The sequence below is a fragment of the Cygnus olor genome, chromosome 5 (genome assembly GCF_009769625.2).
Source record: "Cygnus olor isolate bCygOlo1 chromosome 5, bCygOlo1.pri.v2, whole genome shotgun sequence".
Classification (NCBI taxonomy): Eukaryota; Metazoa; Chordata; class Aves; order Anseriformes; family Anatidae; genus Cygnus; species Cygnus olor.
This window is the reverse complement of record NC_049173.1, coordinates 56,028,369-56,044,184: the sequence shown is the minus strand read 5'-3', so window position 1 is coordinate 56,044,184 and position 15,816 is coordinate 56,028,369. Positions and strand designations below refer to the sequence as shown.

The window sequence follows — 15,816 nt, the reverse complement described above, 5'->3', positions numbered from 1 at the left end:
ACAGGAATGTTTCTTTTAATGATTACATACAGTCACCCTTAGCAGTTTAAAATTATTTTTTGTTTTGAATGTTGTACTGGTAGATCATAGCAAATTGCATTGAACAGTCTGTACTTTCAAGTGATGAGCACACTTACAGGTCTGTGAACAGATTTGCAGCAAAGAGATATATTTATGCGCCGGTTCTCCTATTTGTTCCCGAAAGACAGACTCTCATGTCCTTGTGTGGTTTCTGTCTCTATTGCTTAAATTTGTCAAGTAAACTATTCACCATAAATTATTTTCTATTTGCAAAATGTTCCAAAAAGGCAACTGCAAAAGAAAAAAAGGCCATGCCAGGGCAGAGTATATCTAATCAAAGAGAACTGCCACATGCCAAGAGCTTGCCACATACTTTTCATGAAATCAATTTAAATTGATTGAAACCCAAGACAAAGAGGTACACACAAATCTACAGCAGAATCCGTTAGTTGTAATTTTCTTTTATCTCTGAAGGTTAAGAGAGGTTTCACCTGAGACATCTTACAAGCGATTATGTGAGGTAATGTGGAGTTTGGATGTGACTTCGCTAAAGCTGCGTATCTGACAATAACAAATTTTATATCTCCAGTTCAGTTAAGTTGCTGGCTTGCCATTCATTGCGTCGTCTTCCAGTGAAAAGTTGTGTCAGCCCTTTGGGAGAGTATTTAAATAAGAAAAAATGCCTTTCATGTCAGATTTCTCCTAACGACATTTATTTGGTTTGACTAAAACCCTGAGAATAACACATTCATCGTAGCGGTGGGTTTTATGATGTTCCTTTTATAATTGCCTACTGAATGTGTTGTGACATACGGAGTTGCTTACAAGTAAATTGTGGGAGAAGGAACATGCCAAACAGCAGGTGATGAAGTTATTATGGCAAACTGTTGAGTCAAGTATAACACAGACTGTACGGAGCATCAACTAACAATTCACTTTATTAGCAGCAAATGCCAAAATGCAGTCAAGCAACGTAACATTTCAGCATCAAAAGTGGCAAAAAAATGTTTATAGTATGTGAGCTACCTCACTGCTACACTTGTGTCTGTCTGTGCATTAACTTATTTATAGCAGTGTGCTTCTCTGGAAGCAGTTGCTAATTTGCACCCATTTCAGAGTCCGCATGTTATAAACAAAGATAGTTATTTTGCAAATTAATATTAAGTGATCATTTCTTCCCTGCCTGTCCTCCTCAACTGAAAGTAAAGGTGACCTGGAAAGTATGTAGCAGCTCTGCGTGTATAGGAAAAATATAAAAATTGCTATTTGAGGATTCCAGCTATTTATTTTTCACCTAGAACCTTGATAACGGTGAGAGGCACTTACATGCTGCCACCAGGAAGCGTCCCTAGCGGTTTCTGTGTGTCCAGCATTTCCCTCCTCACCTGCGGCTGGGGAGATGGCTGTCCCCTGCCGTGGTGACAGCTGTTGTTAGACAGAGCTGTATATAAACCCATCTCTTTGTCAACAGGTCTCAATGCCGTGTACAATTCACATCCTTACTGCCCTCCAAGTTGCAGACAAGGAAGCTGAGGTGGGGAAAGGTGACCATCTTTTTTGGAAGTGTTAGCACTGGTTGTGCTCCCAAGGCCCCTGCTCCCATGGGGAGGGGAACAACAGTGTCTTGCCAGCAGGACTGATGGCAGCTAAATGGGAAATAGTTCGTGTTTCTGTTTGGTTAGCCGAGAGGTTAATGGGTAATGCTCCGTAACCTCTCTGAAACTATTTCTGTTGGACATTTTTTAAAAAACAGTGCCAGGACTAGAGCCTGATAGGAAAACACAGCATTCCTGCATGGAGAGGCAAGAGCAAGACTGCGCTAGAGCTGAGCAGAAAATGTTAGTATCTATTTCTGACAAATGGACATCTGCAAACGCTTTGTGTCTTCACGTGTCCTTTTGTATAGCTCTTCCAGCCAAAAAGAAAGAGAAGATGTAAGGAGGGAACAAACCTGACTTTTCCGAAGACTTGCCATCTTGTCTTCTTGTTTCAATTACTTAACTGACTTTAAATCTAAAACTCAAAATTTCACAGTGTCAGGACTTTTCTCTTTTGACGCATTAACCTTTTTTATTTTTATTAAAATGCATTTCAAGGAAACCAGCAAATCAATTAATTGTACAGGCTGAGGTTTACTGCACAGAGGAAGCATACATGAATCTGCACAAAAGTTTTGTCTATGTTTATCTAAAGTGCTTCCAGCGTGAGCAGACTGTGTTTCCTAACAGCTCACTTGTCAGCCTTGCTATATTCTGATGAAATGAAGAATTTCCAAATATGTTAAAAGAGCTTAATCTGTTCATAAATCTCGTTTAGGTGGTTTGGAGGCACAAAGAACCACAAAGGCTGGTGCTTGTTTGTGTGGAGGCTGTGCTGGTAGTTGCCTGTGCTGATGAAGGAAGGATGGTGTGGTGCGGCTTGCGGCTCTGTTTTGCTTTGAAAACAGGAGTCTTAAAGATTATTTCTTGTTGCTTGGCTACAGCCCTTGCTTTTCACCTCTCCAAGGTATAAGTTGTGATGTTAGGGAAGGCAAAAAGTGTTTTGTTTTTTTTTGCTGATGCTGGTTTTTTGTTTTGTTTTGAGAAAATGATTTACATTCATGGCTGAAGATGGGGTTCTTAAGAGCTCCTTCTCTTAAGCACTGACATCCTAAGATACATTACATTGTCTTGGTTTTCTTTGATGCTGTGCATCTATCTAAAGGTGGCAGCTGTCTGTTCTGAGTACCCTCTTTTACATGTGTACAGCCTCCAGCTCCCCCTTCAATCTCCTGCCAACATTCAATGAATCCGTGGATTATGGGCCAGAATATTGTCCTGGGTGACTGCCGAAACTGATCTGCACCTGTGCTCTCTGCTCTTAATACACAGCTGCACAGCTGTGACATTTTTAACCTCATTTTGATTTGAAACAGCCACGAGGGGAAGCAAGCCTTTAGAAGGATATATGAAAGAACAAATAACTAAACAATTATAGTCTGATAAACTGAAAATAACAATCAGTGGCAAATCTTTTCTGTATTAGAATTAATTTAATTAAATGTATTTCCTGGGTGTTCTAGGCAGGTGGATACTTCCAGAAATGTGTCAATGACATTCCTCTACAAATAACCCCTACCCATTTTCCTTAATCCAACTTTCTTTTGTGCTGCACTACCATACTCTGCACTGTGGGAGTTTCTGTATCTCCATCGAGTTACGGGGCAGACAAGTTCTTCCATGGGACAGGAGATTCTGAGCCCAGGACCACTTAAATTTGGGACTTGGACTGAGCACGATGCAGCCTGTGTCTGGTGCAGGCCTCCTTCGTGCAGTAACATTTGTGCAGAAGGGTAAACACTTACCCTACAAAGTCCCGGAATCACCAAACGGCTGAGTGTGGAAGTCCTCCAGCCCAAGGCCCAGCTCAGAGCAGGGTGAGCTGCAGCAGGAACTTGTCCAGCCACCCTGTGAATCCCTCCAGGGAGTACCGCCTCTTCCAGTGTTTGACCACCCGCACGGTATAAAGGATCTTTCCTAAATGTAAATGGCATTTCTTGTGTTTCAGTTTCCTTCCATTGCCTCTTCTCTTCTCACTGGGCATTGGCAAGAAGCATCAGGCTCAATCTTCTTTTTTCCCCCAGTGCTCAGCACTTACAGACATTGATGAGATCTCCCGGGCACCTTCTCCAGGCTAGACAGTCCCAGCTGTCATCAGCTCTCTTTGTGAGACAGAAGCTCTGTCCCTCCGTCATGTCTGTGTCCCTTCCTTGGACTTGCTGCAGTTATTCCATGTCTCTGTGGTAGTGGGAGCCCAGAATCGGACCCGGCACTCCAGTTGTGTCTCACTCATCCTGAGCAGAGAGCAGGGATCATCACCTCCTTTGGCCTTCTGTCAGTGCTTTCCATAATGCAGCCAATCCCACTTTAGACGTACTGTAAGGAAACATTTTGCTAACATCAAAAGGAAAATATGCAAAATTACTGACTTTTCAGGCACATGAATTTTATGCTCATTATTCTCTTATCCTACAGACTCTTTTCTTACAACTCTCCCTATGTCTTCTCTTTTTTAAGGAGATTTTGGTATGGTTCTGTCTTGTTTCTGGCTGATTCATTGGCACTGATAGATTCAGAGGTTATTACTACCAGGTAGAGGCATCCAAGTATCTGTCATCTCTATAAAAAAAGTTCTGCTTTTTGACTACCACATGTCACAGAATAGCAAGCGTTTTGCTCCCTTGTCTCCAAAACAGATACCCTCACGGCCCATTTCGTAGCACGTTGTGCTCCATCATTCATTTTTGTGATGAAATCCGAAGGTGTGCTTTTTTTACCTGGTGGCGAAGCTGTTTGAAGGCCTCAGCTTAATTCATCACTTTCTAATAACAGACTGTTGTTGCTATGATGCCTGGCAAAGGATGTGGCCACCATGAGAGCGGTCGCAAGAAGAGAAAATGGGAGACCATCCAGATGGGAATCCTTTCCTACCTAAATCAGTAACAAAATCTGACTGAGCTCATAAGGCCAGGATGTTGCCTCAGGTCCGGAATGTTCCTCTGTGTACACCTTCCTAAATCTTTAATTAACCTAAAAGAATTCCTGATGAATTGGAATTTTAGCATGAGATGTATAAAGCCACAACCTGTTAGATGTGGGTTACACTTCAACCATGAAAGCCAACTCCAAAATGCAGGCATGAGCTATACCCACCCCACTATGTTCACACAATCAGTCCCAAATCAGAGAAATTAATATGTTTTTTTTTTCTTTCGTTTTCTTTTTCTTCTGTCTGACTTTTCTTTGAATGCAGTGGGCAGTATTGGTAGCTCCCCAGCAGACAGATAGCATGTGTGTGTTGTTGAAAAACTCCAAGACAAATATAAATTGAATAAAACAGACTCAAGCATGTCTTCCAGGGTATCGCAAGCAGAGAGATAATTAAATTGGGATTTAGGAGACACAAGAAGTTTTAACAGGAAAAATTTAAGGAAAAATCCTTAGAGAGTTCTGCCAAATGTTAGAATAATTATCTTTATTTCTTAAATAGAGCTTTATTAGCTTTTCTTAATTCATTGTTCTTAGGGGTGAATTCAAGATACTGCCAGTCTTTGATTAATTTGATTGATTCATTTGATTTTGTTTTTATCATACAAAATTGTATTTTAAACAAATTATTTGCTTGAAACACAAACTATGCAAGTGAGACATGTAGGTTAAACATTCTTAAACCTTAGTTTTTTTTCATTTTTTTTTAAGCTTTCAGAAATATACCTGTTTTATCAGACATTGCCTAAGTGCAATATTTTAGCTGGTTGGCACGAATATATAAAGAAATTGGGACAACCATGGAGCCATGAGCTCTGCCTTTCTGTCTCATCTTCCTCGCAGGCACTGGCACTCCCCAGCCTGGAATTCTCTGGTGGCAGCATTTCATAGTCAGAGGATGTTCAGCTGCAGCCAAAATAAGTCCATTTTCAAGCTGCTCAGCTTTCAGCTCAAATTGTGACCGCTCTACGGAAAACAGACCCTCTTGTTAGAATAAAAACAATTTAAAAGAACTGAAAATATTTTTTTCTGTGGAACAATTTGGATAGATTTCTGTTGAATACTTTCAGTGAAACACTTCCTTCAAGCCTACTTATAGGAGAAAGTAATATGTGGGACTAACATTTTCCTTTATTACATCTTCTCATAAACTAATTGTTTCATTAAAACTTAATCTTGTTTGATTTTTTAGTGTTGGATTACTAATTCAATCTACAATTTTTAGAAGCAGAAATGAAAACTATTGGGAGCAGTGTCAGGTGGGGGTTCACTAATATTAAGGCTTCCCTTATGCATTTTTAAGCCTTTCTGTAGTTAACAGTATGTTTTTGAAACATGGCAGGGAATTAATCTTGCAATCTGCGGAATTTTGATTTCCCCGTGGAAATCAGCCAGGAATAGGCAAGGCCACAAGCTATGTAAGATTGCCCTGTGCACAAGGGCTGCTCGGGGCTGGCTCTAAGTGACGGCCAAGCACAAGTCCCAGAGGGCAGCAAAATGCTCGGGGTGCCTCAGAGCCAGGCCGGCCGTGGCTGCCCCATGGGAAGAACAAAGCCATCCTGTAAACATCCGTCACTGGCTTCACCTTGCTGTTCCCATGGGCAAGGGCATGCGCTGCCTGCCCGATGGAGGAGGATGCTTGTTTTGGGAAACTGAAAACCATGATTCCTACCCCAACTATTAATAGGAGTGGTTATAATGTGGACCCTGTGGTAGTATGGATCAAAGCCCTTTCCAGAGTTTTCTATCCACCACTTCAGAGTCAGGTAAAGAGAAATCCTTCCCTACGTACAAATCAATTAACCGAGAAGCTGAGTTTTTTCTCCCAAAGCTGAGTGTTGAGCATCTGGTAAGAGAAATTTATCTAGTAAGATAAATTCCAGCCATATCTGGTTAGAAAGAGTTTTTCTGAATGTCTGCGATTAGCCCTGCTGCCTGTAACCACCAAGCTTTGGTGTCTTAGGGTTGGAAAGGAGAAGGGAATGTGGGCACCTGGTTTCCAGAAGGCGCCTGGCAGTGGCTCTGTGGCTCCGAGGCAGGGAGCTGGTCCAGGCCGCGGGTGATGGCCAGGCACGGGCGGGTGCTCACTCTGCCTGGGCACTGGGAGCTCCAGCTGCTGCTTCAGCCCTTGCCTAGGGCTCGCTTCTTGGGTTCTGGCTCCTTGCATGTCCTGCACAGTCCCCACGGGCACACAGCAGGAAAAAGGAATTCTTTGCATGTGTAAGGGTAGCACCTATTGTAGCTTCACCGGGCAGGGAGGTGGCTAAATAACTGTGGCACCCAGCTGACATACAGGTGTTGTGTTACCTCAAGGTTATGGTAGTTCAGAGGCAGTCTGTTTGCTAAGCGGTGTAGCTTGCTGTATCTTTAAAATCAGACAACGCCTATGTACATAAAGTGTGCCTTCAGTTATTATCGGCAAATAAACCTTTAGTAATGAGGTTTCAGATCTATTGGTCGAGTGTTGATAATAAATCCTCTGTGGAACTGACTTCAGCCCATTAAGCAAGCCTGCTCCTGCCATCGTGGTTGTTAATTTGACGGGACTGTGTCACATTAAGTAGAACAAACATGTTTTCACCCACTCAGCCATCCAGAACCGACATGGCTGTTACTCTAACAACTGGATATTGATTGCAAGCATTCACCCTTCCTGACCTGGGGCTGGTACATGGAAATCGAGCCAGGACTGATTAAGAAATTGCATGTGTTTGTGCACATGTGTGCAGTGTTAACGGTCCACATAAATTTCCAGCCTTTTGAATTCATGTCATGTTAATGCTCTGAGCATGAGATCTGTCACTCGTTTCCTGCAGGGGCCATGAAGCCTCATTTATCTTGAATTACTTATTTGTCTCTATGCTTGTACCCATCTGGTCAGACCATGCTTTCAGGGTCCACTGCCCCATATCTAAAAATTTGTTTATTAGCTGCAGCTATAATAAAAATGTCTAAGGAAATGTTGAAGGAACAATGAGATTTGTTTCTGGTTTTAATCTCAGGTACGGGATAAGTCAGTGGGTACAGCGTTCTGTGTGTTTCTTGTGTGTATTCCTGATACAGCCAGATATAATGGCTTGAACTGGTCATTTCTGTAGACAAAGAAGAAAAAAAAACAAGTGGAAGGAAGGAAGGAAGGAAGGAAGGAAGGAGGGAAGGAAGGAAGGAAGGAAAGGAAGGAAGGAAGGAAGGAGGCTTTGCATCTGTTTATGAGAGCAGGCTACCTGGCAATAGAAATGTTCAGAACGCTGCACTTTCCTCCTACAAGTTTCCCTCTGCTGCTTACATCATGTCCACATGCTGATGCACATGCTGTGGGGTTTGAGCGCGGGGGATCAGCCCCCATAGCCCCTACGGCTCAGCTGCCAGAGCCAGCGGCGAAGGCGCCCACTCCTCGCGCCAGAGGCAGGAGCCACTCGTTTCCCTCTCAGGGAAGGGGCCTGTGACTCGCCACCAATGCTCCTGGGGTCGCTGAAGCTGTCTGCCATGTCTCACCCTGGGCCGTCCAGCCTGAATGAAGCCATGGGTTTGCTGAAGGTTTGCTCTCCCTTTGGCATTCCCCTCTCACTTTGGTTTTCCTGTGAGGGTTCCACCAGCTGTATACATAGCTCTGTAAAGAGTTATGCCACATACTCCCAGCTTTACTGTTTTCAAAAATAGCACTGAGGAGACAATAGCTCCATAACAGCATTAGAAAATTGTCGTATTAAAAATTATTGATTTTAAAGATACAGCAAATGGATGTCAAAATCGCATTGCTCCTGCACTTCATCGCAAAGGAACAAGCAATGCAACTGTGAGGAAAGCAACAACAAACCTTATCTGAATACAGAAAAGAAAGTTAATGGACATGATTTATTCATGGAAAATATAAATACAATACAGTTGAAAAAATCTACAAAAACATGGGGGAGAAAAAGCAGCATAACTAAATAATAAAGGAAATGTTACAACTACTAGAGGCTGATCAAAGAGGGAGAAAAAAATCTTGCTATATATGTAAAAACCTTTCTCACTACAGTTTTAATGAAATACTTTTACTTCCTGAAAAGAAAGAACTTACTGAAAAATGATCCATTTCATGGAGAGATTTTTTCCAAGCGATCTCTTGATATTGAAAGGTCTTTTGTTTTCCCACCCTGCTCCCACGTATTTGAAATTATCAGAGAAAATGCTGTTTGAAAACCTGCTAGGAAGAATGCATGGTGGAATGAAAATTAATGTTCTCTTAGTACAGCTGGTGAAACAATAGAGCTCATGAAACGATCAATCTCAAAAATATATTTTGGTCCTCTGTTTTGTGGCGATCATTGGAATTCAGCTGAGTGGACGTGATGATGAAAAGTGACTCTGGCATCTCTGAGTTAGAAGGGAATTAAAGATTCATGGGAGCTGTGCAGAGGGACGGGAGGCTGGAAGCACAACAGAATACACAATTAGTCACAGGGGAGAAGCCTGCTGTGAATTTAAAATAATCAATACAGAGCTTTTTCATACTGTTAAGGGATGAACATATTAACCCAGAAAATCAGACTCTTCTTACAGACCAGTAGTACTTCAGCATAGTGTATACATACAATCATATAGATAAAGAAAAACATTCATCACAACACGACAAGCAATTAATGTCTGATTGTGGCTAGTCAATATTATCAGTCTAATTTTGATATAATGTTGAATTCTGATGAATATTTCATTTGGAAACTCTACGGCAGAACTCATCTGTAACTCACTAGTAGAATTAGCACTTTACTTCATTAGTAAAGGCATGGAAAATGATTGTTTTCATTTGTACAGAAATTACTGTGTCACAGCATTATTTAGCAGATGGAGAAGATTCTGGGAAAATAAGCCTTGAACCTTTGGAAGGTTCACAAAAAAGGAAGCCCTCATCCTTTTGACTTTGTCAAAGCAAGCAAAATCGACCAAGCCCCTTTCCCTGGCACAGCAGGATTCGTGTCTGTAGGACTAGGTTGTGCTCCTCCCTTTTGAGGCGGCATTGGCTTGTGCTGCCTGGTGAGGATAATCCTCACCCAGTACCATGTTTCATACCATGCCCGGGCATTTTGAGAATTCTGGCTGGCCACGGACAAAACTATGTCAGGGAGAGTGCTAGCAAGTAAACATCTCAAGCAATGTTACACCAGTGATTTATCCTGTGCTGTTCTTTGAGTGCAGATCTATCAAGAGCCTGGTAGCAGCAGCAAAGCGGAGCAAAAGGTGCAGGGAGGAGCCCCGTGGTTTGCCAAAACTTGAAGAATAGATAGCTGGCCTTCATGTTCACATCCGTGCTTCCTGAAGGTTAATTTTACCCCAGGAGCTGTCACTGACAACATCTTCCTGAAAGTTCTATTTCAGATTGAAGAAACACTTGGGATGCATGCATGGTCACGAAAGCAGTTAACACTGTAGAGCTTTACTTTGCGCTTCATGATCCTATAACAGAGATCTGAATGGGAATGGGTATGGCACTAACAGTGTAAGAACTCTGCACTTAAATATCCTCTCTGTAAGCGATTGCATTTAACAAAGCTCATACTCCTTTTGTAGCCACTTTGTAGAGCTGGGCTTTATTGACACAAGGTTTTGCAGACTCTTAACATGATTTAGCAGAAACCAAAGTTTAAAATTGTACAAGGAAGCATCTGAGTCACCTTTAAAAACAGAGGTACTATAGCAAGCATGGAAAGCAGCGCGACGTACAGCAGGAACCACTCATCTCCAAGAATACTGCATATTAATAGAAAATAATATTTATTATGACTTGCAGTGCAAGGACACAGCAGTAATAAATGACCCTTAGAAAATAACCCTTCCATCCTTTTCTATAAATGCTATTAATTGCAGAGATTTTTTTGAGGGCCAATCCCCAGAGCCAAAACAATCATGATGTCCTTATTAATGGAAGTCTTTCCATTAAGTTCAGTGCATTGCCTTAGATCAGGTAAGGAAGGAATCATTTTTAGGAAATCACAACCTGCCTGAACATAGTCCTTAAAAATAAAGAGACTAAATGCAGTCGACATTAACTGTGAATTACACATTGAGAAATTGTCCTCAATCTCTTGCTCGTTTCACCAATTGTCTTACTTCTTCCTTGTTTTGTTTTACATTTTTGAGGCACACTAATGTGTCCTAACATGTCAATGTCTTTCTTATTGGGAAATCCCTAATTGCACACAACTCCAGGTGCCATCTCCCACGTGCTGAAGGGAGGGAACACTGCATGGAGTTCTTCCATCCGAGGTGCACAGGTCTGCACTGGCATCAGGTTCCCATGTCCCTCTTGCCAACCATCAGTAACAGACGAAGGGGCTGATCCTGAAGCTTTGATTCATATTTTCATTACAACTGCACCAAGCTATTGGTGTTTTCATTAGCAGAAGTGTCAAAGTGTGTGGAGCCAATATGTCCAACTTGAAGGAAAGGAAATTAAGTCGAGGAAGCTGGTCAAACCAGGCCTTGATTTCAGCTGCTCTGTATCAGCTTGATTAAATGAACACTGCACTGGGCTACCAGTAACATGCAGGGGATTTGATTAAACTGAAATGTGTCAGACAATTATGAAATACCTCTTCAGTAATAACGTGTTCTACTTCTTTGTCCTTTGCTTCACTTGGTTTCATCTGTTTAAAGGCAAAATATTCTTTATGTATCTGAGCAAATCTGGTCTACAAATTCACTAGATCTGTTTGATTGCCAAAAACAAAACAACAACAACAACAACAAAAAAAAAACACAATTGGAAACTATTATTAGATGGGTATTTTGGATCTTGGGTATGTGCCTAATCTTTGGGTCTGCACCTACTTTTACAGCAAGATGTGCAGGCTGAATAATTCTGTGCTTGCTGATTTTTTGTAGAAAAAGGTATAAAACTGATTGCCAGTGGAAAAGGATCATTATTTGATCTTTATGTTTTAGTTGTGCCTTTTAACTCTGTTGTGTTTTCTTTATAACTAGAAAGGACACAGCCTTGCATTTTTCTCTCAGCATTCTTCCTGTCATTCTTTTACTAAAAGTGCCATGTATTTTTTATATGTGCCACAGGCAGTAACAGTTATGTGACCAGAATGAGAACAAATCTGTAACACTAACACCACTTTGATCATGCTGAAGAGTCCCAATAGTCATTTTTGTCTTATGTACACTTTACTTGGATTGGATGGAATAAAGGTGTCTACCTCACTGACCTACATATAGTACCTGGGTGGCTTATCCTGCCGAGGAGATTGGAGCATATTCATGGTATGATGCTGCCTTTCTTTTGATGGAGAGCAGTGGATGATAACAGGGAAAAAAAGTTTAGATCCTCATGACTAATTATCTTAATAACACTCAGCAATGTAAATGAGAGCGCTCAAGTCTATTACAGACTTGTGCCCCCTGCAAACCCCCACTACACTTGGCTTAGGATTTCTTAGCATATTCTTTAAAATCCTATGTGGCTAGATAAAATGCAGGAATTCATTTTGAAGCTTACAGTATAATGTGGTGTATTTATTCAGGCTGAATTTGTATGCTTATTGGTTTTGGGTGCCCATTGAAGTCAGCGGACAGATTCAGGCACATCCCCAAAAACAACTTTTTGAGAAATTGAACCTTAAATCTATGCCATTACAAATATATATATTTGTTTTTCTTCTTTCCACATCATCAAGGTTGTTAGTAGTTTCTTATAACAATTGGATCACTGAAATCATGAATTTCTTGAATTTCTCTCTGAGTAGTGAAGAATTTCTCTCTGAGAATTTCTCTAAGAAGATTTTCTCTCTAGATTTTCTCTCTAAGAATTTCTCTCTGAGTAGTGAAAGGTTGCTTTTAAAAATAAAAACACATGTAAGCTTGCCATATATTTTCACATTTAGGGCACAAATTAGGATATATCAAGAGAAAGCTACTAGGCTTTGTACAGCACTAGCATTTACTATACCAAGTTGCTATTGTGCACACAAAAGACAGCTCTGAAGTTTGCTGTTCCTTCCCTTGCTACTTTTGAATCACACTGTATTCACTGATGAAAGCACAAAAACTCTAAGATCTGTTCTTGTGCTGTGGGCATTCATGGAGAATGTGCAGAGTTAAGGAAGCAGTGGGATGATGATGACGTTCCAGGTGGAATTTTAACAGGTTCTTAGGGGTACATTCTCTCTTAAAATGGGGCTGATTAAGTAAAAGATGAACTATGAACAGTGTTACACAGTTTTTCATTTAGCAGAATCAGCTCAGGATCCTTATCCTGAAAGAAGGCGCCAGTCTGTGTGGCACACTGCCATTCCCTTATGGAGCTGCTGGTGGGTGTAGAAGGATGACCTCAATGTTACTTAGTTTATCTTGGGCCAGCTCTTAAATTCTGCTGCCATTGACTGTGGGCCGCCATGACTGTGGGCTGCTACCATTCTGATTTCTTGTGCTCCTGAAATTTCACGGCCATCAAAAACTGCCAGTACTGTTTGTGCACCTGCACGATCCCGCATGACAAAAAGGGTTGAGACGAAAATGGTTTTATTTCCTAGCAAGGGAAAGTTCATATTCACCTGCTATGTGGATGGTTGGTCTCTGCCAGTCCTCTGCAAAATGTTACAAACTATTTTTGCTTGATCCACATTATTCTTTATAAGAATCTAGTAAACATATCTAGCAAGTGTACAGCAACTTACTAGAATACACTACCAAAATCAAAAGAGAATTTACTTTCAGATTTGGTGTAGGAGCTGCTTGCTGGATAGCGGCTTGTGGAAGCGATGGAGAAATACAGACTAGAGAAGGTGACAGTCTCTAGAAAGTCTTTAGAAAGTGGCTATGGGAAAATGGTGTGTGTTTGTCAAAAAAAAAAATGAAATAGGTATTCGTATAGCTCCTGCTGCTCTTCTGCCTGCAAGATTTAGTATGTCTATCATTGGTATGTTGTGGAGAGAGAAGAAATGGGGTCTGAAGCAAAAAAAAATATAAGATTTTCTTTAGAAAACCAGTAGTGAATGAGCACAGACCACATCTTCTTTTTCTGCCTGAATTTTTGGGACATATTCTTTAAACGTAAGTAAGACTTGTAGCCTTGATCTTACCTTATGACAGTTCAATAGCTACTGTTTAATTTTCTATTGTCCTGCCATGCTGTCCTTTAAACATCAGGGAGGGAAGAAAGGAGTCTTGCTAGTTCGTCCTTCTCTGCATTTATCATATGTCTTGCATTAGTGTAGCTCCTAGAATACTATTTTTATTGCATGAGCAGAAAGTATTCAGAGCATGGATATATTCTACCGATGAACTTCATACATAGCAATTTTGGGTAGCTGGCACATGAGTGAGTTGAGGAAGACAAGGAGAGAAAAGACATATATAATCCTAAAGCACAACACTTGGGTAGGTGGAAAGGCTTTGTTGCTGTTCTACGTTACCAAACCAGCTATGAATAGTAGTTAATAATATTGTCCCTATGCCTTTCAAAACACTTCACATTAGAGCCCCACAGAGAAGTCACTGGGGAAAAAAAATAGAGTTTTAACAAGAAAGAAGTAATTATGAAACAGGGGCAAACTAGCTATTTTGGTCCTGTTCTTTCAAGGCAATAATCTACAACAAATAAGCAAATGCCCAAACTGCTTGCTTGTTATTGGACTCATTAGAGAGACGACGAGTCTGTCACCAAAGGAAGTGGACATTGAGAGAATGAGTTTTCAAGGCACAAGCAGACCAATGCTGTCAGCAATCTCTCTTTAATGAGAATTCATATGAGTTTCTATTCAGCATTCTTTATTCTGGCTTTAAAAACTTAAATAGGGTTTTGCCTGCAAAATTGAATGACAAATTGGCTCCTGTAAAATGTATGGAGTCCTTTTCCTAGTGAATGGTCTAATTTTTACTCAGTGATTAAATACAATTTGCCTAAAGAAAATTAAAACCCCTTATATCTTCTATGGATGTATTGCACAAATTAAGTTTTTTTTGTGTTTTTTTTTGTATGTTTGTTGTTGTTGTTGTTGTTTGTTTTTTGCCTTTTTCAAGGAACAATATTTCTAATGTAAATATAAAGCACACACCCGATTTCTTTTTTCCACAGAAATCTGGATTCTCTGGCTCATATTCCATGAAAAACTTTGATTAAAAGAAAAAGATACAACGTACACCACAAAGTAAGTAACTGATTTTTTTCCCATCATGTACTACAGATGTACCACATCTTTTTAAAGTTATAATTAACTGTGTTTTTAGCTAGCAGGCTAGTTTTTTTCTTTAGTTGCTACTGTGTGAGGAATGGGTTATGATCGTACATCTTGTAAAGGAACTGCTACAGGATTTTCAGTCTTTGTCTCTTTGAAAGATAAAAGTCTCATTTCCTAATGCGTGTCTTGCTGTCTGAACAGGACCCTTAGCTTAGATACTGATGAGCCCTTGGAATGATGCCTGCTGCTGGGCCAGTCTTTGGGACAATAAGAAATTCACAGTGTGATGGTGCATATAATATTCTGTGTTTTCACATGTATGTGGAGTGAATTATGAAATATTAGCAAGTTTCTCCTTGGAAGACTATTAGCTAAGCAATAAATCAACAAAGGATACCTCAATATGATGAAACTGTTGTAGCCCAGGGTTATTACAACACATGGGGCGCCATCAGAGGACTCTAATCCCTCTCAGGAAAAGTAATTTATTACAGCAACATCCTCTGAAATTCCCTTATTAATACTAAAGTTATTGGGATGAAACATTTGGCAAAGCAATATTAGCATTGCTAAGCAGATTGCATATAGTCCCTTTCCTTTTATGAGTTCACATCAACACTGTCATTAATGAAACCTTTCACAGAGTACAGCTATCAGATTTTAAATCAGAGATACAATGAAAGCAAGTGTTGTATTTGATGCAATTTGACTATAAAAATCTTTCTTTTAATTTTAACAATAAATTTTTAAAAAATTAATTTTAACAATATTATTTAAATTAATTTTAACAATAAAATATCAAAAGCATATACCTGAAGTAGGTATGAAATCCCATATTCTGCTTTAAAGAGTGGCCCAGTAATCCCCTGGTGTGTTTGAAACCATGCAAAACATTCTTTGCGGGCAGGATACTTCCAAGCCTGGGCAGAAGATGTGGAAGTGGGATTCTCATTGTATCTTTGGCACACAAACATGCATTTCTCTGGAAATAAGTGGAAAATATTGAGCTATCTTTAAGAGACCTCGGTGTCACCCAGTGCTGAGAATTGGCACTAAGGTAGGTTGCTGTCAGTGGCTGTGTGCTGGTTTCTTAACAGACACCAGGA

At 40.4% G+C, this 15,816-nt stretch overlaps 1 long non-coding RNA gene across 2 annotated transcripts in view; it reads left to right on the top strand.

Annotated features, from left to right (window-relative positions):
- LOC121071320 overlaps window positions 1-15,816 on the top strand; it is a 375,849-nt gene that overhangs the window by 52,994 nt on the left and 307,039 nt on the right. For both annotated transcript variants that reach the window (XR_005820526.1, XR_005820527.1), the window contains exon 2: window positions 14,608-14,680. This is a non-coding gene — a long non-coding RNA (uncharacterized LOC121071320). The remainder of the gene's footprint in view (window positions 1-14,607; window positions 14,681-15,816) is intronic.